The 27,406-nt window shown below is 42.3% G+C and overlaps 1 long non-coding RNA gene and 1 other non-coding gene across 3 annotated transcripts in view; both read left to right on the forward strand.

The window, feature by feature from the left end:
• Positions 1-23,762, forward strand: part of LOC148324441 (uncharacterized) — a 36,510-nt gene extending 12,748 nt beyond the window's left edge. For both annotated transcript variants that reach the window (XR_015846392.1, XR_015846391.1), the window contains 3 exons: positions 9,314-10,350; positions 18,598-18,653; positions 23,304-23,762. This is a non-coding gene — a long non-coding RNA (uncharacterized LOC148324441). The remainder of the gene's footprint in view (positions 1-9,313; positions 10,351-18,597; positions 18,654-23,303) is intronic.
• trnap-cgg (transfer RNA proline (anticodon CGG)) lies at positions 6,234-6,305 on the forward strand. The gene has a single exon. It is a non-coding gene; the product is annotated as a tRNA-Pro (tRNA).
• Positions 23,763-27,406: the final 3,644 nt, after the last annotated feature.

Genomic DNA, 27,406 nt, shown 5'->3' on the forward strand with positions numbered 1-27,406 from the left:
TACATAAGAGCTCCTTACAAAAGTCATTTAGCTTAACGCTAACAGAGAAGAGAGAACATCGTAGACGGGCTAACGAAACTAGCGTTAATGTCACGGTAGCTTGGAGGACTCAAGTAGAGTTGCAAGTCAAAGTACGATGATGATACTCCAAAAGCATTTATCCACTAACATAATTAACAAAATGAAGCAACAAAGTCCGAAAGAAGCCATGGAACTATTTACAAGTTAACTAACGATACAACGAGGAACACCTGGACATGTCATGAGTGGCTGCAGGGAGCTGATTGATTGACCCATGCTGACGAGTGCAGGTGGAAACAAAAAGAAGAAAAATGGCACCCAGGGAACGAAACATAAAACAAGGAAATCAACAAAAACACAAATCATTTTGAGTTCACCAATACTAAAAACATCTTCTTTATCCTCTGCGAAAAATGACTTAAATGAGTTTCGTTGCAACAATCTTCAAATCTACATGTACTATGTTTGCATTATGCTTCCCCCAGAAGCACACCTGAAGGAACAGCACGATGTACAATGAGTTAAAGCATGAAATCATGATGCACAAACTGACTGCTTAACTCTTCACAGTCTATTTGATTATGTTCTTGTTGAAAAACACGTTCAATTTTATTGTGTTGCTGTTTTCTGGGGGACTGTAAAGATGAATTTGATGATTTGAGACACATAAGTTTAGTCACAGAATGAATGCGCCACAGTATCTCTAATTTGAGCCACTTTTGTATTTTTAGCCGAACAACATTTAAAAAAAATGGAAATAAAAAAAATGAATACCAATTGAAATTCATGAAATTATGTTTGCACTTTACAATGCCCGTTAAACATCTTACAGTTACCATCCTGTTTTTTTATTTTCTAGCCAAACAACAAGACAAAATATTTAATTTTATTTCATCTCACTGCAAGATGGAATAGAGATCTAACGTGTATAAAAAGATTACCAAAAAAAAAGTGACTTTATTGCGATGGCACGGTGCACATGGATGATGGATGGATGGTGAGGGGTGCGCAGGAGGGGAGGCACAGGCGTGCGCTGAAAAGGCAGCAGGCTGGAGATTGAATGGGAGCGGGAGCAGAAAGGAGGGGAGGGGCGGGTGGCATCAGAGGCGGGCGGACGCAGTTTGGGGGTGTTTGGAAGGGGGGGGGGCGCCGGGGTCCCCTCTATTGGTTCAATGCAACGGCCGGAGCAGCTGTGAAAAGAGGTCTCCCCTTTTTCCCACGCCCGGCGAGACGCACGAACGCCGCTTCAGCCTGCCAGGGTCAAGTCACATGGCTAATATATACACGGAGGCCTCGCCGCACAACACACACACACACACGCACACACGCACGCACAAATTTATTGTGTGTATGCACAGAGGCAGATTAATAAATGAGCATTAACAGACACAAAGATTCTTAGCTGGCTGGTCAGAAATGTTGATTAAAAAAGAAACGGTTTTACTTGTGCTCAGCGCACATATATACTTTAATTTATTTAAATTTGTGGGCTTTTTGCACCCACTTTGGTTGTTTAACTTCATTATATCCATGTAATTGTTAATTTCTTCTGGGGCTAAACAATTAATCAAATTCAAATCGACAAGGCAATGGAATACAATCCAATTGTCAAATTGAAAAGGCTGCAGTTTAAAAAAAAAAAGAAAAAAAATCATAATTTTACCTAGTTGGTCGGCTTTATTAATGATATAAACAGATATTTAATTATTTATTGTTTCTGTATAAGTTTTGCGTTTAATTAGTGCAATCCACATTACAAACCATTGTTTCATGAAACATGAAAAGTTGAATTGGTAGGGCTACAGATTTATTTGCCTCACATTCAAAATATTTAGTAAGTTAACACCTCTAATCAAAGTAGATAAGCTCTTTAATTCATACGTTATTTGTATAAGGCTAACGTATAAAACTGAGCGACATGTCTATGATAAATATGATCATGTTTAATGTAATACAAAAAAAAAATCATCCAATAAATCATAATCGCAATATTTAGGTGGGGGGGGGGTCACAATTGTATTATATTTTCAAAATCATTCAGCCCCATTTTCTCATTAATATTGCGCCCTGAAATTCAACATGTGTTGTTCAAAAGCTAGAGGTTTACATTTGGTGACTTATTTGGAGTAGCCAATGTGGCCTAGCAGACAGAGGCGTTATCAAGAGATGCTCCATACTTGATGTTGCACTTAACCTATAATCATATTCCCAAAAAAAGAGCCATGGGAATGAGGAGGGGGGGGTCTAAAGGCTTTGTCCTAACCAGGGCCCCACCACCACCCAATGCCAGATGCCCTTCTGCATTGTGTGGGTGCCCCCCGCCCCCACCACCACCCACCTACACCCCACCAACCTCTCTGTCTCTTTCCACCATGATGTCACCCTCCTTGTCTGCCTGTCAGCGCCTCCACGAGAACTTGAGTGTGGGAAGGGGAAGGGGGCGGGGGCGATATCAGGGGGGGCCGAGTGGTTGACGTCGGGACGAGTCGGTTCCGAGAGGTCAACGCATGGACTTGAACAACAAGCTGAGCTGCGGCGACTCGCCTAGCAACTGGAATGTAGATGTATGCGTCGTACTGATTGAGTCTGGACAAACTCCTCTGTCGGAGTCACAAAAGATGTAAAATGTGGAAGGGGGAGTTGGAGGGGTGGGGGGGGGGCTCTCTAAGACCATATATATACACATCGTTATTTCACAAATGTACACTGATGTAGAGTAAGGTTTAAGGTTTAAAAGAGACTCGGAACTATGTAAATAACACAGTGGTCCTCTTGGGTTTGCTATGGAGGGAAAATTATCGGGAGTTTCTACTAAAATTGATGAATTCATTTGTAGAGAACTCACAATTTTCTATGGTGACAGCTTTTTTTTGGCCACAGGATTTAGACAGATTCCAGCATTTTAAGTTTCAGATAAACTACCTTGCGTGGCTTGTTGGTCTAGGGATCCGATTGTCATTTTGGGTAAGCGAGGTCCTGGTTTCAAATCCCAGTCGAGACAGTTTTTGGTGCAGTTGTCAACTTGCGCAGGGATTTGAAAAATGAACATGATTCACCAACCCCACCTGGAGGGACCCAAGCGCTTTTGGGATGGGTTAAAGCATCGGTGTCAAACTCCGGTCGTTGAGGTTCACTCTCTTGTATATTTTAGATGTCTCCCTCATCCAACACACCTGATTGAAACGATCAGTTCATCAGCAACCCTTGCAGAAGCCAGATAACGATCCTGATCATTCGAATCAGGTGTGTTGGAGGAAAGCGACATCAACAGACTGGATAGGAGCTCTTGAGAACCGGACTTGGGCACCCGTGACCTAATACATGCAAGGTAGTGGTCCTCAAGGACCAAAGTTTGTCAACTGTGGCTTAAAGAGTGCAACACATACTCAAATTAGCTCGAAGTAGGAATGGGCCCATTACCGCTTTGACGGTTTAAAAAGTCAAGGTTTCAATTAGCACTAAAACTGTCCATTTCCTGTAAAAACTTGTTTTGTGAGGGGACTTGCAAGCAGTTGCAATATGATTGGCTGCTTGCAGAGATCACTTAACGAGCTGCCTCTATGAAGTTAATGACGAGAGGGCAGCCACTTTTTTCTCTTTCTCGGTTGAACAGAGAGGGGAGGGGTGAGCAGTTACAGCAGTTACAATATATTTCCCTTTGTTTTTGTTTTTTAAATGTGTTACTCAACTTTCCTAGTCTTTTGTTTCCCCTGTCCCAACTTTTTGGGGTGTGTCACAGGCATCAAACTCAAGATGTAACAATATTTGCATAAAAAAAAATATAAAGTGACATCTTCACTTTGAACATTAAATATCTTGTATTTGTTGTGTATTCAATTGAATATTAGTTGAAAAGTATCTTATCTTTTTATTTACATTTTACACAACATCCCAACGTGATTGGCATTTGGGATTGTAAAATGTTCAAACCAAAATAAAATGTGTAGTATTTGTTAATAATCAAATAAATAATAATAATTGAAAATAATTTCTAATTCCATGAAAAAATCATGTACATGACATTCTTTTTCTTTCATAATCACCTTGACATCGTTGTGTTACTTTCTTCTTTCACATTCCGCCCCCTCGTCATGCGCCTCGCTGTCCTGCCGTGTGAAGAAGTGGCAATTGTGTAGCAGGAGACAATGACTCGCGAACAACACAATTAACCGCCTGAAGACGCATTGTGGCAATTAGGACGCACAAAGGCAGGGGAAGGTGTGGCTTTTGTAGCACACTGATGTGTGGATTTGCCTTCACCAGTGCAAAGCAGGTTTTTGCAAAGTGGAGTGGTCGCAGAGACAATGGCGGACAGGATGCACAACACGTGTTCAGGCCTTTTTACCAACAGAAGACGCTCTCTATTAATGTGCTCTCTCTTTGTGCGCAAATGAGCGAGCTACAAGTTAACAGGCTTTTTGTTGGATTTGAGTGAACTTCAGTTTATGGCCGCGCTGTTCACCTTTTAGTCACGCTAATAAGACACTTGAGACTGTGCACAGACGCGGATGTATGTACAGGACCGTCAAAATGGAATGTGCGCATTGTTGACCGAGCTTGGATTAAAATCAAATCAAATCATTCATTAGTATAAAATAAAATAAGACAATACAGTAGCTATGATAAAAAAATACTCTGCATAAAATAAAATGCTGCGATAACATAATGTGATAAAACAAACAAAAAAATATCTAATCACATAAAACTGCAGTACAATAAAATTTAAAATTAAAACATGCAAATACTGTATTAAAATGAAATAAAATAATGTAATAGAATTAAAAAAAAATGTAATTCTGCAATGAAATAAAATCATATTCTTGCACTTCTTGAGAAATCTTTCTAGGTAATTTATTATGATCAGAATAAAGAAGATAAAAAAAAGTCATTTCTTTCATTATTTTCCCTTCCAGATTAGAAGAGGAATCACAAAAAATATTTCGATATTTATTTTGTGTTTGTTGGGTGTGATGCAATAAGGTTTGGTGAATTTACAGCTTTTCACATCCTGTCGTTGCAATTTATCTTTTATTTTGTGTAAAAGGCCCGACATGAACACCAATGCATGACTTGTGTTGTAGCTGTCCAACAGATTTTTTAATTATTATTTTTTTAAACATATGAAATTACGTACAAAAGAAGTACTAGTGCAAAAAAAAAAGCCAACTAATAACACAAAAAGATACGTTTTTTTTCAATGTTTTGCTGATTTACAAAAGTCACAACATTTGGAGGTACTTTTTTTGGACACTGACATGGATTTTTAAAATACTGTAAGGGATTTTTGTTATCTGTCCTGATTTCCTTGAACATATTACTTTTGTTTTTTTGTTACTTGCACAGCCTTGTCAGCCACAAAGTATCTGTCGGTCTGTGTGTGCATGTGTGTGCGCGTGTGCGGGGGTGTGCGTGTGTGTGTATGTCATTTTCCTCTGTAGGAGCAGCCTGAGGGAATTTCTTTCATGCAGTAAGATGGCATCCAGGCAACCCCCTCTTGCTTTTTTTTTCTTTTTTACAAGACTTCTTTAACCTTGATAAATGAAGTTATAGGGAGAAGGAGAAAAGTTGCATGGAGGGAAAGATGGAGAGAAAGAGAGCAAGAAAGAGAGAGTGAGTGGGAGTGGGAGAGCGTCACTGACTCCCCCCCCCCCCCCCCCCCCTTACTGGCTTGTTCTCAGGATCAATAACAATCGGGAGTTGCTGAGCACTCCGATCTGGCAAGGGGGATAGCGAGGGGGGAGGACCTGAGGAGGAGATAAAGCAAGAGCCTCACAGGTGCCATCCCATTAAAAGTATTCAACGCGGGAAGGATAATCACTCCCAAAATTCCTGCCAGGAGTAAATTTAGGATGTGAACTTTAGGGGGGGGGGGTGTGGTCAACAGCTCTTAAGGCGCTCTTGTGAAGCTCATGGTGAAAAGTTTGGAGTGGTACACTTACAGTGATTAATTTGGCTCATGCAATATTGTTTGTACTCAAAAAGGCATTTTGAGGGGTTTTGCAGTGGATGATTTGAGGTCAGGTGTGGTGATAGCTTTCACAATATATTTTTTTTTTTGTGTTTAAGTTCCGGACCGCTAGTTCTTCAGTACAGTCGACTTATACCTGCAAGCTCATGTTAGAAGCATAGTTGCCTTAAATATTTGTATTAATTCAAAACCTACCATATGCCCCCGCTTGTTTTTTCAACTGCTATTCATCGATCGTTGCTGTGGCTCGTTGGTCTAGGGGTATGATTCTCGCTTCGGGTGCGAGAGGTCCCAGGTTCAAATCCCGGATGAGCCCTTTAACTCTAGTAAACTTATAATACAGACAGCAAAACATCAATAGAGCTAATTAATGTTAATTCCCTGTGGCCATTTGGATTTCTGTTCTTTGTACCCCCAACCTTCTTAACAGTGGTTGCAAATTCCAAATAGTACTTAATGTTCAACTGTTGTATGTTGAATCCTTTATACTGCCTTTCCACTTGTGTCTTGCGCAAAGAATTTATGCTTTAGCGGTGCTCGGTCCCAGCTTCAACTCCTGGAAGTCTCTTAAGGTTTCGGGACACTGTGCGCTTGGCGGAGCTTTTGGGTAAATTGCTGATGTGATCGCTATGTTATTTTGCATTCATGTTTATCTTACGCTTATCGACACTTTTTCTTTTCCTGTCCAGTCTGGTGGATTTTAGTGACATATTTCGAGGTTGAACTCTGAATCTCGGGAGCGAGATTCCGGCCAACTTGATGGAATATGTGACGGTCACTTTATATAATGATGCAATTTTTCTTTTTTGTTCTTGACTACAATTGGCACACTAGTCTTGTTGTGGGTTGTTGGTTTCGGGGTGTGGTTCTACCGTAGGGTGAGTGGTCCTGGGTACTGGCTGAGCCCTGAAATTGTAACAGGACAGCAATGGGGGACGAAGAAAATACCTGTGTTCAAGTCACCCAAAATATATACAACTCTCCTAAAAATCACACTGTCTCACTTTTTGTCCCAAATCCAACTAAAATCTCACGAGAACCGCTTTCCAGGATGTGCAAGTCCAATGCCAAGGGGCAGCACCAAAAGGCTCGTTGACCCCGTTTCCCTCCTTGTCCTCTCAGATTCAACCCTGACAAACACACAAGTTCTCCACTTGCCTTTCACCTCTAAAAGCGCCATCCATCCATCCATCCTTCCATCCATCCAGCCGCACGACCACAATACGTCGGCCGTGTCCCGCGGCGGGCACAAAGCAGCCCTGAACTAACAATATCACCAAGGCCTGCCTGGAAGCCGCCCAGGTCCATTGTGCTCGGTCAGAGGGGAGTTAACACCCATGTCTGAGCCCAATGAATAGCATTATTGTGTCTGAGACACGCTGCGCACCCCCTTGTCCCACATCCGTGCCCCCTCGAATACCCCCCGACACACATACACACACTTCTTAGACTTGCCTCTCGTACTTGGCCACTCTTGCAACTTCCACTCCGAACGTTTACTTTTGTGCACCAGTGCAAGCTTCTTCTGGTTTTTCTTTTGTTTGAAAGTGGAGAATGAACTCTATTTTGGATGATATTTGGTGGCTGTGGCGGGGTGAGGTAGAGAGGGGGTTGAATTTGGCTTTGGTTCTTCCTCAAACAATGGAAGTATGAATCCCTTAAGAAATACGCCCCCCCCCTCCCTGAACACGCACACACACACCCACCACCACCAAAATGCTATTATCATAAGAAGAGAGTTTGCTGGAGCCATTTGAATGATTCGAGATGACACAAAAGCTGCGTTGTGATTCTTTGACAACTTTTCTTTGGAGCAGCACTGGTGCATCAAAACATTTCCAGTCCTTCACACGCTCTTTGGCGTCAACACAATCTATTTATTACCATGGGAAGAAATATTTTTAACATTTCAATTTGGCCCTTTTGAATCTTCGGGATGCTTTCTTGTATGTTCAATTTAAAAAGATATCTTGTTACAAAACTTTTTGTGGGGCAGCGACAAATATGTTGTTTTCAGTGTGACATTTTACCATAAAGGAGAAGTCAACCCCAAAAACTTTTTACAAGAATAGGTTCTATGCAGGCCCACTAGTCGAAACACGGCAATCTGGTGAATATTGCGTTTGTGGAATATAAGTTAAGCAGCAAAATCCACACGTTTTTAGCCATCTCATGGGGCGGCCATTTTATCTCTTGCTGTGACTAAAAATGACATCACAGTTTGTCAGGGCTAAGATAACGACCAATCATGGTTCTTCTTCGGAAAACAGGGTGAGCTGTGATTGGTCGTTACTCGAGGCCCGATCGACTGTGATGTCATTTTCGATCAACAGAATTGACAAAATGGCCGCCCCCTGAGATTGCTAAAAACGGGTGGATGTATTAATAACAATTTTAATAAATAGAAGAGGAAGAAAGGTTTGCAATTAGCAGGTGACCAATCCAAAGTGTGCCCTGCCTCTCGCCCAAAGTCCGCTAGGATAGGCTCCAGCGCACTTGCGACCCCAATGAGGATAAACGGTGTAGAAAATGGATGAATGGATAGAAGAAAGGTCAAAGAATGAAAATTTGCTACCATTTCGAGTTTGGTGAATTTAATTGAGTGATCATATCTGGCTGTCCTGTGTGGAGTTTTTACGTTCTCCCCGTGCTTCTACTAGTAACTGCAAGGTGCCGTTTTAATGATATTCCAATTGGGGAGTGAGCAACCTTGCTTTCCACATTCTGATAAGACTGCTTCCTTTACAAACTGCCAAAAGACAGCGAGTTACTAGTCATTATCCAAAAATGCTGTGCTGTGCTATGCTGTGACTTTGGTACTTTGGTCGTCAGAGGACTGAAGAATGCTGACAATATTGTAACAGCCAGTTGGCACAGCCCCATTGCTAATGTAGTTTAAATTAGATGGCAGCACTGCTGATTCTGTAGGCCCTGAGCAGATTACATTGACATGACAACACATCGAGGCTGAAATCTTATTGGACAAAAAAAAAATGCAGCTAAAAGCAATGCAGCTAAGACAAACGCTACAAAATGAAGAGAATAGACAGTTCAATTTCATGCAACAAATATGAGCACTTGGCTTGTAAATGTCGGCCAGGAGAGAAGGCCTTGCTGGCCCTGATGGCTCACCACTAGTCTCTAAAAATCGTGAGTGTGTTTAGTGTCAGACCTCCAATCCCGGCGATCTTTGCTCTTCGAGGTGAGCCGGTTCATGCTGCCCGCCGGGAGACGAAGACAGAATATTCACCCCTGAACTCTCGCTCAACTCCAGCAAAACTTACGATTAACCGTTTTTTTTCTTCTCGTGCTTGTGTGTTGCAGAGAGATGAGGCAGAAGATGAAAAGGAAGAAGAGGAGGATCGGGAGTGTGGGTGGAAGGAGGGATGGATGGAAGACTTTGCAGGAAGTGGCTGAACCCGGAGCAGGTGAACACAGCTGTGGATCTCCATGACGGGCCTCGCTGGCTGCCTTCCTCGTGCGGACCCCCCGGCGGTTGCATTCAGGGGTCCCGGCGAGCCGACAGGGGCCAGGCAGAGTGGGCAGGCGAGGGCGGGCCCGAGCCAGGAGAGATGCAGGTGAGGCGGGCGAGCCGAGGCGCCCGTCGCCGCCGGCTAGGAGCCTCTGCGCTGTCAAATCAATACAGAGGCTAGCAAAGGTTGGCCAGAACCGCCTGCGGGCCCCTTGGAGCCCAGGGACAGAGCGCCAGTTCCCACCTCCATCTTTTTTTCCAGCTTCCTCCAACAGTCCTGGGCCAGAGCCCTCACCCTTGCACCCGCCCCACACATGGATCCTTCGGTGTGGGCTCGGCCCGCGGGGAGTTTTTTGCCGCTCGATAAACATTTTGCCACTGAGAGGCGGGACGCAAGGGCGGAAAAAGAAGCCAATATGTGGGAAAAAGCACGAGTTTCTTCTTGATTCCGTTAGGATTCACGGAGGTGGGGGGAGGAGGATGAACAGGACGCTCCATCCAAGCCCAATATATATACCTTCATCTCACGGGCTCGGATGAAAGGACAACTTCTTCTCCAATCTGCTGTATTTTTTTATTGCTTTATATTTCCTGAGCCGCACTAAGAGCAGCCGCCTTCAGAGGATATGGAAGTGCAGTATTGATCTCGAAGGTGGAGCGGAGGAAAAGATGGGGGCTTTCATGGCTTCCTCACAGTGTGGAAGCAGAAGTCCACTACTCATTGCTAATGAATGGCCGCTAATGAGTTGACTTTTTTTCCCCCTCATATAAGACTCACTCTTTTTTTTTTTTTTTTACCTGTAATAAATCCAAATGTGACAACACGTTTTGAGATGGGACTTAATGCATCAGACTTGAAAAGCTCAACCCAGAGAGTTCCTGCTTTTTGGTGAGTACATTAATGTCTCATTACATTTTTTATAACGGCATTGGTTTGTTTGGGCTTCAATCTGGATTGCCTTATGATGAATCGATTCTGTCAAGGATGTTTGCGTTCAATTTGAGTGACAGGGGTGCTGTCATAAATCTTTGAAAATATCTTAAATAATGCCTGAAAAAATACTATCAATGTCAATGATTTGAATGAAATGTAAATCATAAAGATAAAGATGTCCTTTATTAGTCCCACAATGGGGAAATTTGAAGTGTCACAGCAGCAAAGATATAGAAGTTTCAATCTAGATCTGATCCAGATTTTGTCTTTATCGATTGTCTAATGTCCAACCCGTGGGCCATTTGCAGCCTGTTGCACATTTTTATTGGTCCATTTTCTATTCTAATAATATATAGAAAATACAAAAGAAATATATATATATATGAATTTATAAAAAATATATATAAAATAAAAACACGGTCCGTATCAGTGGTTTATGAGCGAAAGTAAAATTAAACATCACACTGAATTTTAAAATAAAACGTATACAGTTGAATGTTATGTAAATTGCTCTTTAAAAATGTGATGAAGAGAAACTATTTTACAAGATATAACACTACTTTTTATTCAAAATGTTTTAAAAATTTGCAAATTACAAGATGATACTTTTTTTTAATCTCATATACTGAAACATATTGCCAAGTTGTCCACGAAATTGTCACAATAGCAATAAAAAAAAATACTAATGTGCTTGCTAAAAATGTAATATTTTCTTTATGTCATCTTCTTATTTGTTGAAAAAAAATGACTTGGCCTATTACGCTAAAAATATGTTGACCTAGACTATATTGGATTTTGTTTTTCTTCAAATTTTAAAAACATAAGGTTGGTTATTGGCGAGGTGAAAAAAGCGTGAATCTTGGCAGATGTTTGCACTCCCAGCCTGTCCTTGTAGTTTGATAAAGTCCTAATTTGTGTATAGATGCAACAGAAGCCCCGTGATTGCACCGTCGTTTTTGTTATTATTGCATGTACCGACTTATTAAAGCACGACTGCCGTCATTCTCCTGGCACGCGGAGAGACTGGCGCCTCGGTTTTTTTGTCTTTCTTTCCCTGCCACCTCCGCCTGGCAACAGCGGCGGCGCTTCCAAAATGGCCGATCGCTATCTGCCAGCTGCCTCGCTCGGCCAAGATGGCGCTCAGGCGGTCTCTTCGAGTGCCCGCTGTTTGCCATCTGCACTCGGATCGTTAACGGCTATGCAAATACGCCGTAATTGCATTTGCATGCGCTCCATCCGCGCCATTCCTCCCCCATTTTTCAGCTGTAAATAAAAGCGCCGAAATAAAAGCTGAATAAAAAGCTGCCCGGCTGCTGATTGAATAAGCCGCGAGGGCAATTAGCGGCTGAATGTCGCCTGCATGGCCAGCGTCTTAAGCATTTTAAGCTCACCTCATTACCTATGCAAATGCCATTTTTCTGCTTTTGGATCAGCGCCGTCCTCTCGCGCCCCCTGATTTTTGGAGACGCCGCCGTTGTTGCCACATTGTGCCATATGTGACATCTGTGCCGGGCTTCATGCCTCCGCTGACAGGCGCACTGTAAAGGAAAGAAGCGTCCAATACATAATGACCTCATTAGCATGCTCGCCACTCCCTGCTATAGGCCCTGGTGCGCCGCTGTGCCGTGGGACCCGGCGGTGTACGCCCTTCTCACAGCACTCAGCATGCAACATTGTGTTAACAGCCCCCCTCCCCAGCCACCCTCATACACGCACTCATACGCACACAATGCGGCGCTTTATTACGCCTTGTCAAAGCGCGGGGGGATCAGGGCTATCCGTGCACAAGCAGCGGGATGCAGGCTGCTGTGTCCCCGCTACAGTGCTGGTGTACCCCCTCGCTTGGCGCTTTTGTCTCCCGTGTTTATGTTTGTGTGCGATTGGCCGTTTCATGGTGAGCCCCTCAGGTATTTGTGGTCGTTTTCACCTGTCAGGGCTAATTAGTAGAGGGACTCTCTCTATCTGCGCACCCCCTGGAAGTAGGCCATCATCCCCTTGCAAGACTGCCTGCTGCCTGTTAGGACAACACACAGCGGTTTGCTACCAGGAGAAATTTGTAGGATTTTATTTCATGGATCGTGCTACTTTTTTCGAGTTGTGAGGCATTGCTTGAATGACTTTAATGTTCTAAGCAAAATGTACATATGTTACATCTTGGGTGAAGTGAGGTGAGATCCATCTTCAGCCGTTTACTGAACGGAACAAATGGTCAAGCACACAAATCCAAAATGAGAACACTCACAAGGAGCATGGAGAAGATGCTCACACTGACTGATGATAACTCCTTACATCATTCACTCTGTTATATATTATACTTACTATACAGTCCAAGATAGTCACTGTTAGGTACATTACTGCCCCCTTCAGGACTGGAGTAAAACTGACGGCAATTTTTCCACAAATTGCTTTTTTTGTTGAGGCTTGTTTTGTTCCTCACAATCAGCGGGTTAAAACATGTATCGTAAGTCTTGACAAGCAGACAGCAGATAAGTCTTGCATGCCTCTTATCCGTCATTAGCATATTAACAATGGAAGTGCCATATGTTGTATACAGAAGTAGAATGAACATAACACGCCACCAGGTTTACTTAACAAGACACACACGCACACTGTACAATACAAAGACTAATTCAAATCCATTGACTGTTTGCGTTCACACTTACTTAAAGGAAATAAAGAAAACACTCCGCACCCTCCATCTCCTGCAGAAAGCTTTTATGATAATGAACACTTGTGCCGCTGCGCATTTCCGTGGCAGAGTGTGCAGCCGAGCTCGCTTCACGTGGCTTGGTGTGATTTCATATGGAAAATCACATACCCATTTGTTCATATGAAAAGCATTTTTCCCATAGGAAATAAAGGAAATAGTAATAATTCCAGCAACAAGCTGTCACCATCTTAAAACCTTTATTAAATGGGCGGGGAATGCTTTAAGAAATATGTTAACATTCTTTACTATTATACAAGAGTAAAAAAACAAAAAAAACCATAAAAACAATTATGTTAAAACACATTGCAACCCCAGTCCACTTACATGAAAGCAGTGCAACTCTCAGTGTACGTTCTTCCGTTGTCATAATTATCAACTCATTGCCACATCTGTCATATTGTGCTGAAAGCCAGGATATGGACATGTACCAAAATCTGTCTCAGGTGGCAAAAGTTGTCACCCTCTGTACTTATGTAGATGTACAAATACTTGTGTTTGGCCCCGTAGTAAACAGCCATGGCTCAGATAAAAATGGGTGAGTGGCAACAGGGAGAGCATCCGCCACAAAAACTGTGCTAAATAAACAAGTTACCCCTTTAAGTCGCACCAATAACTCCTGCAAACAGTGTAAGTTAAAAAGTACAGACTCAAATTCAAAATTTGGTAGATACTGTTTCGAAATCTTGTGTTTTACAATACAGTTTAACTACAATTATAATTACTTATGTACCTGTGAATAAAAAAGCCAAGCGTGGAGAGTCTCTGTGCCGTCAGTGAACAGGGCAATTGATCATTGCCAAAAGCTTGTCTAAATATCCACACGCTCACCTTCATTCTCATTTCTTCATCTTTGTGACCATCCGTTTTTTCCTTGACAATCACGCCATGTTTTTGTAGTTCAATAAAAAAAAAAAAATATTGTCCAAAATGATGAATGTGGAGCCTTAAAACTCGATACAGGGTCGCAATTCTTCCATCAGTGGATGTGCGCTCAATCACTTGGCATGTGGCGACATATCGCCAACTGCAGTTATTTTTTCTTATTGATCCACTTGAGTTGTGTTTGGCTGCGTTGCTCGGTGTGCGGCGGGCCTGGGGGCTAGCTGCTATTAGCTAGCGATAAAAAAAAAAAATGTTCTTATACCTTTGCTACAGTTGTGAACTGAGTAACAAAAATAGCTAATGATACCAACTGAAAAAATATATTGTGTTTTTTTTATTTTTCCCAGATCTTGCTTCTCGGAAGGCTTTTTATATATCATTCTGTCAATTTTGACAAGGTACTAACACTTCCCAAAGATTTATTCAATTATAGTTATGTATCCTTTTACCAATGACAATTTTGAGAGTGGCTTTAGTTGTGCTTTATTCAGATGGCTTGCTGCTTTTTATTTGCTTAGCTATTGATTTTGTTTGCGTGTGTGTGTGTGTGTGTGCGTTGCATTGATGTAATACTTGCTGAAAGCATTTACAGCCATCGCTCAATTCTTTCCAGTCCCGTGCCACTTGTCTTGCCCGCCTTCTTGTGACCAAGCAAAGAAGCAGTGATCGCTTCTACTCCAAAAACTTCATTTCATTGGAGTTCAATTGCCATTGTCACTCAACTTGGAATTTAAACCAGCATCACTTTTTTTTAACTTTAGACTTTAGCTTAGTGACCAACGGAAATTTAGCATTTTGGCAAAGAGGAAAACTATACTGTGGTACACAGTATATTACTTTAATTGAAGACATTCATGAATCTGCTCCTGTTGCGTCAAAGGGAGTTACCCCAAAGTCCTATTACAGATTCTCGGAAGGAACTTTGGCAATTTGGGGGGTGCATTGCTCCAAGTCAGTGATTATTTCATGGCAACCGGCTACAAACGCTGCGCCTGGCCAGACAAGCACTGAGGGGCAGAATTATGAAGTCAGAGTGAAATGGAGGCTGCATGAGGAGGGGGAAAAAAAGGAAATGAAAATGGAGTAGTGCTGTATGTGTGATTAAACTGCCTGCTCACACTCAAGTGAAAGGCCACACGACTCGACACAGACATGGCCCTAATGAAAATATGACGCCACCCCCATGTATGATGAATGATGTGCATGAGCGCAAAGAGCCTGCATGCACTCATGATGCTTAAGGAGGATTTTGTACTGAAAAGCTTTGCTCTGATTCTTTCATTGAATGGAAATGTGGCTGTAGCACTTTTTGTAGTGCCAGGGACAGTAATGGATGTTTACCTTGGTGAAGCAACATGTGGCTCATTGTCCAATTTTTTTCCATAATTACATAATTTTGTCATTATCCACATCGCTTATCCTGTACAGGGTCGCGGGAAGGTGCTGGAGCCTATCCCAGCTGACTACGGGCGAAAGGCGCACTACACCCTGAACTGGTCGCCAGCCAGTCACAGGGCATACATAATTTTGATAATAATAATAATAATAATGATAATAATAATAATACAGACCCAAAAAAGCAATTTGGGTAATTTTTCAGTGATTAACCAGCACAGGTAAAATGAATGTACTTTTTGACTCCTATAACCGTCAATGGCAGCAAATGGATTAACAGAAAACAGGTCCCATCGATCCATGTAGTCGTTGGCGTGCACAACTAACTAATTTGTTGATTAAGTTTCAAAATGTCAAATTGAGACCAATTTTTTTAAAAATTCTACTTTGATAAAATATTTCAGATTTTTTATTCTTGGCATTCCCTTTCCCTTTGGGGGTGGCGAATTATACATATGATATTAAATAAATTTTATAAAGCTAAATAAAGAAAGAAACCACTTCACTGGTTGCAATAACATTATTGCACAGTCAAAATAAGGTTAAGCATCATTTAGCCACGACGAACAGGTTTTTCGGTCCAGATGCCGAGACTCTGCATCAGTCAACCAGCGAACGTGGGAACGGGCTCGATGATGATGATGAAGATGATGAAGGGGGTGTGCGTGTGGTGAAGGAAGTTGCTCTTATTATGTGGCTAGACAGCCCAGCTGCACTGACGTCCATTCAGAAACAGGTTAGGAATGACCGCAGGGGTCAAGGTCAGGGGTGCGGTAGTGCGCCAGGGGGAGGTGTTTGTCTGCGTGTGTGCGTGTGTGTGTGTGTGTGTGCACCCCCCAGCTGGCCGACTGTCTGTAAGCTGCCTCCGTGTTTGCTTATTTTATAAGCTGCTTCTTATTGCTTTGCTCCACGGACAACTTGGCGCAAAAGGGGATAGCGGGGGATTCGGGTGGGTGAATGGTAAGGATAGTTTGGGGGGGGTATTGCACGCCACCCACCCTCTGGCCCGTCTCCAGAAGTCCAAATCAAGCCAGGAATCAGTCCTGCATCACCGTAGCCCACCCTCCTGGTCAAATAAGCCCCCCCCCCTTCCAGCCCCATGGAGTGAAACCCAGTCAGACACTTTGACAGCCCCCCCCCAGCAGCCTCAGCACCCCCCTGGTTGTCTCAGTCTGCTGCCTCCTGTAATTTAACATGTCAGCTCAGGGTTCATCTTGTGTGCATCCCAACGTAGGTAGCTGGGCACCTCCACTACACTTGCTGCAGCCGTGAGCATCGTATACAGTACTGTGGCTTTGTCTTAAGACCCACTAGCTTTGTTTGGGTAACATTTTGACAACAGTACAGAACGCGCTCCCTCTAATTGATGCAACATCCCAATTAGGTGTAAAAAGTGCCGCATCTTGTTGCCGGTCCAAGCCTACTTTGGCTCCATGCTGGGCCGAAGGCGTTTTCTTGTACATGCCCCCATCACATCTGAAAATTTGGTGGCTAAAATTAGACTAAACTTTAGACTAGGAGGAGAGCAGGTCTAAGTTGTGGTGCAGATGGTGTAACACAATTATGTTGGGTTTGATCAATTAAGAAAAAAAATCACATCATACAATCATGTTCAGACCTGTAGAACTCACCTCAAATGACCTCTTGAAAGTTTAGTCTGCTTTAGAAATCTGATAAATTACCCTTGTAACTGAATTTGGACAATAGGACATCTAAAAGTTCCAAAATTTGTGATAAGATTCCTGCGGTGCTAGTTTCCATTCATTAGGATATTTTTGAACAGTATCTCTACTATAGCATTATTTTGCCGATATGCCTTCTCTGTTTGCAATATTTGACAGTGATAATCTCAACTAAAAAATATTTTGTTAGGGGCTAGTAGAGGAGGATGGAGGATGAGAAAGTAGACTTTGTTCTCCTCTCTCTCTCTCCTGATGTGCTATTTTCACTTTGTGGTTGGGTGGGGCCTCGCCGAAGGACAAATCAGGTCGCAGTTGAACTGTGTGTTAAGATATTTCACTTCCAAAATAATAATTCTCATTAAAAGGTTTCATCCTGTTGGTAATAATTAATGCTACATGGATATTTTTAATAAAACAAGAGAAAAAATATGGAGGGAGTCGGACGGAAGGAACGTTCCCATTCTCCATCATGGGAGGGCATTTGTGCTTTATTAGGAAGAAAGAACACGCTTTCCTTCATCATCTCAACACACGTCGCCCCCTCTTTCTCCTCGCCTTCGCCTGGAGGGAGGGGATGGGCGGCGCGGTCGTCCAGCCTCCCTTTCGACCCCGCCCCCTCCCGGCCTCCTCATCAGCTCTCCCGTCGACATCCAGCTTATAGCGACGGCAGTTCGGTGACCGCTCACCTTGTTCACACACGCTGCACCCACCCACTGCTTAAATCCCTATCAGCATGTCAAGTTAAATGTCTGCCCAGCTGGGCTTGACACACATACATGCACACGCACGCACGCACAGGCACACACACACATACACACTGACACACCACCATATTTTGCTGGCTCCCAGGCTTTAGCCTTCATCCCCGCTGACCCCTTTCACCTCGTTTTTCTCCTCCGAGCGACTCGATCTGCACCCGCTTTATCACGGCCCACTTTTCATTATAATGTTATTTATTTATTTGATTCTTTTTCAACCAGCTTTCTTCAAATGCTGCTCTGCACCCTCGGGCCGCGCCTCCCTCACTCACCTTTACATCGTTGTGATTAAAAAGTTGCGGGAATCCTCCTTGCTCTAAATTTGTCACGGAAACAACTCCTCGGTCGGTTTATCTGCTAATAAAATCAGCGGCTGAGATAAGGTCCCATATTTCTTTTTTGTACTGCTACCACAAAATATAGAGGAAAAAAATGTCCCATTTAATCACTTTGACGCTGAAATAAGTATCTAATTGACTTCAAAATCATTCAAATAATAAGACCTTCGGAAATGTATATATTTACTTGATTTAAAAAACATACGTAAGACATGACGTTAATACGAACATTATTTTTGTGAGGCATTGTATGTTAATTAGCTGATTCTAATTGTAGTTTTAGCGGTAGCTACTATGCTAGGTTCAGACGGGTCAAAAACATTGCTTAGCGCCCGCTGTCGATTTTTGACCAAATTAAAGGCTTTTAAGTGCGCCTAATGTCCATTTACAAACGAGGCATGCAGGCTCTTCATTTTGCTCTTTTTTTTTTCCATCAGGCATGACGTGGACAGCACAGAGCTAGACGAGGATGGGGTGCATGGACCGCGTGGAGGTGTGTGCGTACTTTGATCATGTGACTGCTTCAACGCTGTTATTGAGACACACACACACACACACACACGCCCACCCCCCCCCACACACGATCACACACACTTACAGACAGGTCATCTGTTGTAAATTTAAATCTCAATGTGCAAGTTCATTGTTATTCATTCGACTGTCAACCTGTGAGTCTCCCACTGCTCAGGACACACACACGCGCGCACACCCACACACGCGCACACATGCATATTAATTGGGTATTCCTGCAAATAGTGGCCTCCAATTCAGTAGTTAATCAATGGGTGCTTTGAAAAAAAAAATAAGCACCTCTCCTCCAATAGATGTTGGCCATGTGGTAACGATTTTGTTAGGTGGGAAACCCCGCCCCCTAATGAATATAATATATGTATATATATATATATATATAGATAATGCTTTTGGGTAGATCAAAACTCGAAAAAAAAAGATTCTGATCTAACGTTTTTCATTGGACGGCTTTTTCATAGGCTGAGTTTGAAGAAGCTGTTTTACTCAGTGTGACGCTCCATTGGGGGGGCCTCTAGCGTTCAAGTCACGCTCACTGGTAGGGACACAAAAGCGCTCAATTGAGCATGTTTGGATCAGCGTTACTGTTGTTATGTCTTACAAGAGAGAGAAGAAATGGTACTGTGCAAATATACACAGAATTCAATTTACAAGAACTTCGGACTGAGTCAATAATATTATTCAAGTACCCTAATATTAATGAAGTTTGTTTACTTTCACATACTTTTGGATTACTGTACTCTAAAAACAGTTGGGTCAAAAATTACCCAATTTTGGGTCAAAAATGGACCAATCCATTAAGGCAGACATGCTAAACACTAGGGCACCAGAGGGGTTTTAAAGAGCAAAAATTAAAACATAAATGTTTATGAAGGCACACTCTAAAGACAGTTGTGTTTAGAATAACCCAATTTTGGGTCACAAATGGTCCGATCCACTAATTTGGTCGATCTGACCCACCTTCTTGTATTGTTTTGTATAAAGCAGTCTCATTTTTGGAGGGTTGTTTTCTGCATAAACAACCCAGAAAGCTGTGTCAAATTGACTCAAGAAGTGGATCGGTCAATTTTGGACCCAAAATTGGGTTATTTTTAACAACTGTTTTTAGAGTGTAGCCTTTGCAGTTAGCAATGTCACAGTTAGCGGTTGCTCAATCTGTTAACCTGCTTTTTTTGCATATTCAAATTGTAATCTGGCCCACAAATATTTTTTTTTACTGAATGTACCCATACTCTTGATTACACATTTTTTTCCTTTAACTGTCGGGGTCAGGGTTACGTTTAGTCAAAAGACCTTGTATGCCACATTCGACCACAATACAATATTTGTGTTTTTATGCGAGCAAACAACGCTATCACATAACAAACGACAAAAACAACCCCTTCCTCAAATCATTTTCCAGCCTCTTAGCCCTCAAAGCTGACATTTAACTTGTTGTACCATACCTCTACGCCGCCTTTACGTTCTTGACAGTTGCGTTATTTTTCACTTTCAAGGGTCACGCCTTTTCATTTTCAACCTCCTTGTGTCTTTTTCACACTGCGCCGCACTTTAAATCACATACGGTATGTGTCGCATATGCTGTTGGTGTGCGTGTGGATGTCTGCATGCTCACCGGACGCGGACCGCGATTAAACTGTCTGACTGCATCAAGCGCACTCAACCAGATACTCTGCGTATGCCGTGTACAAACTTCTCATGGCAGGCCAGACATTGGGCAAAACGGGAAATATTCAGTAGGGGTTAAAGTGGCCATTTATTTAGATAATATTACTCAAAATTATGAAATAGTCATCTGAGTAAGTAGTAAGTATTCAGTGAAAAAATTGGTGAGTCACGTCTGCGTTACTATTTTTTTTAAAAAATGCATTAACGCTAATTTAGATATAAATAATGGGTTATCGATTGGAATATGCAAATTAAAATACCACTTTCAAGCATATTTTTCAAATGTATAAAATAACATAAAGGAAAGCGAAATCAGCCACAGCAAATGTGAAAGAGATGAGTCGTTATATAATTTCATTTTATTGAAATTGGACGGGTTTATTCACTCAACATTTATCAGCAATATTGACATTTCTGTCAAGACTAAAACTGTTTGAATTCTGCCAACTTGCATTTTTTAGCTTCTGCGCTGCGCATACATAATTTCTTCTCCTCCTTTGAACCGCCTGAAATTTGCTTTCCTGTGTTGTGGTTGACCTCCACGTTTGATTCCACATTATATTTTCCAAACACAGACTGAGACAGCCTCTTGGATGTTCCTTAAGTCCCAGGTGGAATTCTTGTAGGCTGAAATGTCAACTTTTTAGGCAGGTGCAGACAACAGCGCATGACAGCTGTTCTATATTGTAGTCCATCCATTTATTTTTGATGCTGCTTATCATCACTCAAGTAGCGGGAAAGGTAAATCTAGATATAAATGAATCATTTTGAAACGGTTTCCTTTTGAGGCCACAGAATAATGTCCCTTATTAATGCTGTGGTTTTGTTTTGCCGTCATGTATAACTGCACCACATACCGTTAATTACCTTTATGAGAGGACTGTTAGATTTTTTAAGCGTACCTAATGACCTGTCCAGTGAGCTTAAGTGATGGGCCTCTCTCCTCACAGCAACTTGTGACGTTTTCTGGCTGTGGTACAATTCAAATTTGGCTGGGGTGGCTAGCGCAGAGAGTCAGACGTTTCCAACGATCTACCAGACAGCTTGACGACACTCCAGTGGGGGGTTGGCGGAGGGCCTTCCTCATACCCTGTTCCCGGACCTCAATAGGACATTAGATGGGGAGCGTAGCCTGACTGGCATGTTGAAACCCCTCCCAGTTCCTCACTGCCCCCCCCTTGAAAAAAAAATACTGCACCCCTCACTTCTCAGACCCATTGAGGGGGTCCCACCAGACGCCCAGCACTCGTCAGCCTCTCTCTGCATAAATTACAGCCAGCTAACCAACCTCCCTTGTGTCTCTTCTCCCAATCTGCTGCTCCTAAGACCCCCACCCCCTCGCCGACCCCAAAGGATCTTCTCTCCTCAAATCCTGCACGTTCCGCCCATTTCCTCTCCGGCATCTCCTCACTTTTTTACCTCTAAATCTCCAGCTCCCTCTCGGCCGGCCTCCTTTATATTCCCCGCATTGGCTCTCCATCGCCAGTCGTCCCGCTTCTCTCCTCCTCCTATTCAGGCCGGATATTGTTTACATCTGTCTCGCTAATCACCATCAGAGCCGCAGTAGACTTCACAGATGTTGTAATAATGCAGGCGGATTATCAGGTTTAACACTCAGGCTTATTTAGGGGAGTTCCCCCACACTAACCCCCCCCTCCTCCATAGTCTGCTTCTCTGGTGTTTGACCTCTTATTTCTGAGCTGGGATTCAGCAGTCTTACACTTCCTGCTTTGACTTTCCATCCGAAGCATCTTCCTCATGGAACTTGTTTGATCCTGCTTGCTGTAAATTGATCACAACTTGGATTATTGTCAAATCCACTTCATCACGGAGAATATGTTTCATCCCACCCACGATAGCAGAAAAGCCACAGTACAAGTTTTGAACTTATTAAAACATGCTTGCTCAGCAGCTTTCTTGCTCCCACAATTCTACAGATTAGAGGTGAAGCGAGCGTGTAGCAGTTTACTCTAGAACAGACGCATAAAACGTAAGATGATGATGCGTTTTATGTTGAAACATCTGCGCTTGGCTGGCAACCAGTCCAGGGTGCACCCTGCCTGCTGTCTCAAGACAGCTGGGTTAGGCTCCAGAACACCCGCGACTCTTGTGGGTAGAAGCGGCTCAGATAATAGATGGATGGATGTTGAAAAACCAAAATGTTTTTCAATGACGTACACTGGAACTTCAGTTTGAAGAAAATTAACCGTTGTGAATGCACTCTTTTTAGTTCACCAACACATGAGAGCATTTCTCTAGTGTACATAAAAATGTTTCACTTGCGTATATTGTCTTGTCTTGTCTACCAGCATTTTACGAGTGTGTGCAAGCAATCAATCAGTATTGTGCGATTGTTTGTCTGTTATGGTGCGTATGCTGTGTAGCATTTCTCACCATGGCGACGCCCCTCAGCTCCTCTAAAATATAATTAGATGCTCCTCAAAGACTCAGCATCATGCCGGACGGTTTTATGACCAAGCACATCCGATGCACGTGTGTGTTTGTGTTTTGAGGGTGCGGGGGGTCAGTGTATTTCTGTCTGGAAGCTAATCCCAAAGGTGATATTAGTCTGGTGAAGGGGCAAACACACCACCCCCTTACTTGTCTATGTGCGTGTGTGTGTGTGTGTTTTGATGCTGCAGGCGTTAGGGTCAGCCAGTAAACCCAGACAGACTTTGTCTTGACCCCTGACCCATCACTGTCTACCAGTGCCGGTTGGGAGAGTGGAGGGTGGGGGTGCGGGTCACACACGCGCGCCATTGATGCAGACAGCTGATAGACGCACAAGTAAATACGCGCGTACACACTTACATGGACATATGTCAAAGCTGGCCCCGTTCCACTGTTTGTTTGTCTCAAGCAGCGTTTCCTTTTTTTTTTTTTTCACTCATCATAATTACAGTGACCACACACTGATTTTTACTGCGTATTTTTTTTTCCTCCACAGATGAAGCCACCATTTGTCGCCATGAAGATGTAAAGCTGCAATCAAGGATAGGATCACTTGCAACAAAATGCATGCTTTGTAGTTATTATTATTATTATCATGTGTGTTTTAGATATGTCCAGATTTAGAAGATGCAAGTTTCAAACATCATCACACAATTGGATTGGTTGGAGAAACTTCTAGAAGGTTTATTTAGGAATCCTAAGCAGACAAATTTTTTTTTTTTTTTAAAAAGTACTGTATAATCTGTAATCAGAAACAAATCAGATTTTGTTCATCGTTGTTATTACTATATTATGATTAAGTCTATCTAATTATTGCCATATTGTGTTTTTCTGTAAAAAGAAAAAGAATATATATATATATATATATATATGTTACTTTTATATTATAATTTTTCTTTAATTAAATAAATTGGTTTTTTTAATAAAATGAAAAAAAATAATTTAAAAAATGGAAGATGCAGTACAAGCTTTTCATTTATTTCATTGAACCACATTTTGGTTGGTTCCTCATATCGCTTGTTTTAAAAAAGAAAAACTAAGAATGACATTGCCAATGTGTTATTTTTCCTCATAAAAAATTTAAAAAAGGAAGATAAATGTTTTTTATTCATTTCATTTGCCCACTTTTTTTTATCAGAGAAATAATAATACATTAGATATAAAGCAAATTAAATACATGCTTTTTTTAAAATACATTATCCCAAACCAGGATCATATATAGGTCATACATGGCATTTTTAACATTTACTCAAGCTTTAAGCATTAAAGCGTGTTTTTTTTTGTCAGTAAATGTTTTATGACAAGAGTTGAGTTCCCTTTGCATTGATGTCCATATAGTAACTACACACATAATTGATGAATAGCAAAAATGCTCCCAATTTTCTCCAGATGTGATTTCCAAAGTGAGAATCAAAAACATGCCTTGGTTGATGCACATTTTTTTAAATTTCCAAATGCGTTGGCAATAGTGCCAAAAAGTTAGATGTTATGCATTTCCCCCTACTTTTCCAGAATGTTTATAAAAACCCTTCAACTGCCAATAAACAGAACCCATTATGGTCGTTAATAGCTGTGTGCTGTTTACGTGCCCGCATACAAAGCCAACAGACGCCCGTTATGTACGATGACTTGAGCAGTGACTGAAGAATTAAAACGGGAACAGTTCAAGTCGCTGGCCCAAATCTGTGGTGTCAATTAGACGTCTTTGTGGCCAAGCAGCAGGAGCGATGAAGCGAGTTGTCGCTGTTGAATGAAACCTTTTATTCAAAACCACACACACACGCACACACATGTTGGGGGTAGCGAGTGACAAACCGGGAACTTTTTTTAAAGGCCAAAAGTATACTTCAAGCATTTTATTACCATTCCCAGTTGAAGGTGAAACATACACACTAAAAAACTAGAGATGGGCGAGTTCTGACAGCCGGTATCGGAATCGGGCTGATATTATTATTCTTATTTGAATGTAACAGGTGCTCATGAAGTTGCAGATATCATCCAGCGATACTTAAGGCGTAAAAAAAAGGAGTAAGTCCGCCTCTCCAATAGCTGTTTCAACATCTGCATTAAAAAAAATAAATAAAAAAAGGTTCACAATCTTTTGTCATTTTGTTAAATTTATAGACAAAAAGTACCGGGGGTATTGGTGAATACTCAAAGAGCGATTACTTGTAATTGTATCGGTTTCAGAAAAAGCGGTATTGAACATCCCTACAGTTGGGTAAAAAAGAAAAAATTAAAGTGGGACAAAAAGGGATCAACCCAACTTTGGGGGCAATGCAACATGTTTTGGCATATTTAAATTGCTACCATGCTGTGGAAAGTGTGGCGACAATCGCGCCCATCCAAACCGTGCATGTCATCAGACTACGTCCGCACCAGCAAGGCCTCGGCCTCCCCTCGGCTGGTGCTGACCTAGAAGGAGAGCTGGCCAGGCAGGCCTCTGTACAATGGAGTGTGTGTGTGTGTGTGCGTGAAAGAAAGTAGGAGATTATCCCATTCTGCGTGTCCAGTCACCAGTGCAGTATCGACCACGGCGGGCCACCCGGGGTGCCTCCAGCCAGCCGTGAGATGGCCTGATATACATGCTCACTGGCCATGCTGGATTCCCTCACACTCCATGGACACTCTGGAAAATGCTGAAATGACCTCCGTGCAAAGTGCGCATACACACACACACACTCGGAGTGCAGTGGCCATCAGGTCGTTTTGGGTGTCCGGCGAGGCGAAGCCGAGGTCATCGGGGAGGTGGGAAAGCTCTTTAAATGGTGGCAATGAGAGCGTAACACCTATAGATGGAGTTACGGATCGTGTCACATGAAGTTTGCGTGCGACTCGTGCTGAGAGTGACGGTCTCGCTAAAGCGTGGCTGGGCAAGCGTACGCCGCCCGACGTTTGAGTCCAAAAACGAACGGAGCTCAGAGAAATGCTTCGAAAAAGACAAATAACATTTAGGCTACAATATCGTTATATACGTGGTCGGCCAATAGTCCTTCTAGCTATCCAGCTATCCTTCTTTTTTGTCCTTTATCACATCCTCTGTTGCCTCTTTTCCTTCATTCCTCCTTCTTCATTCCTAACATCCTTCCTTTTAGACGTTCTGTTTTCCTTACTTGTATTCTTCCTTTCATATATATATATATATATATATACATATATATATATATATATATATACACACACACATTTTAAAAACAAAAACTAAAGTATCAACTGCTTGAATAACTGACTTTCTTAACTCTTCCTGGGAAGCGGCAGAGGCAAAAAGGCCCTTTGTCATCTAATTGGCCCTCCACTGTTTGTTTGTCTTGTTAACATCCCTGGGCAGTTGCAACACAAAAGAGCTTTAACGACAAGGGAGAGTGGAGCACAAAGCGCATGCTATTTACATGGAGGTGTTACTTCAAAGCAAAGCTGTTTCGGTACATTTCTGCTGAGAAACAAAACATTTTGTTTGTTGAACAAATCTGAACTTCATTGAAGCCCATCTATCGACCCTCTTTTATTGTATTTTATTTACTTTTTCTATGCAATCGAACCCCCAATAAGTGTTTGCACTCGCGCTTAAATGCATGTGGTTTGTCCAAATCAACAAATTCTATATTCACATGTTGTTTTACTGACTAAGTGGGTAATTGTAGCAAAAAGGAAATAAAGCGCACAAATACAAATATGTAACTTTCCATCATATATTTAAATGAGAAAGCCAATTTGAGTCATCATCCACGCAGAGTTTCACCAATTGAATGAAGACTATAATAATACAATTAATATTAACAATTAATGGTAAGAGACGCTGTAGATCTGCATGAACGTCCTTCCAGGATCTTTTGATTGTTACACGTTAGCATTAAAACCAAAACTCAAATGCATGTGGAGTGTGATTTGTTTTCTTCATTTTGTGTGATATTTGAAATACGTATCAAAACTGACAAGTATTTTCATGTGAGCAAAACTTTCAATGTAATGCTTGCGGATATACTATCATGCAAAATATCAAGCCTTAGCAGGTGAGCTGTGGAAAAATGTAAGTTATACATGTTCATGCAATTTATGCATGCACTGCCGAAATAACCAAGTAGAGTGAGTGCAACTTTCCTTAAGTAAAACTAGCCTAAAACTTGCACCCTCGCTCAGTCGTCCTCCCTCCCCTCCCCTGAACTTGGCCGCTCCCTCTCAGACGCCTCCTAAAATATGTTGCCACAGCCCAGTATGTACACAGAGAGGAGCAAGTGGACTGACCGTGGACGTGGGCGGGTGGGGCAGACGCCGGGTGGCGTGTGTGCGTTAGACAACCCGGGGCCCACTTTGTCACGCTGACCGCGGCGCCGCCATTGAATATGTGCACGGGGAGCAGAAGGTTCACAGGACCCCGAGCCATTCTCATGCAAAAATGCGCCATGGCCTTCCATCCATCCGCACCTCGGCTTTTCTTTTTCTTCTTTTTTTTTTTTTGCAGGAAACACACATGCATGTTTATTAATGACCACCATGGATCTACCACCCTTGTCTGTTTGCGAGGCACGTCGTCATAGAAACTACCATTAAGACGAAAACACGAGCTGGAGTTGATTTGAGTGGGAAAAGGATACAAGATGA

This window comes from Idiotropiscis lumnitzeri, chromosome 13 (genome assembly GCF_059441095.1).
Source record: "Idiotropiscis lumnitzeri isolate Australia: NSW breed Sydney's pygmy pipehorse chromosome 13, RoL_Ilum_1.0, whole genome shotgun sequence".
Classification (NCBI taxonomy): Eukaryota; Metazoa; Chordata; class Actinopteri; order Syngnathiformes; family Syngnathidae; genus Idiotropiscis; species Idiotropiscis lumnitzeri.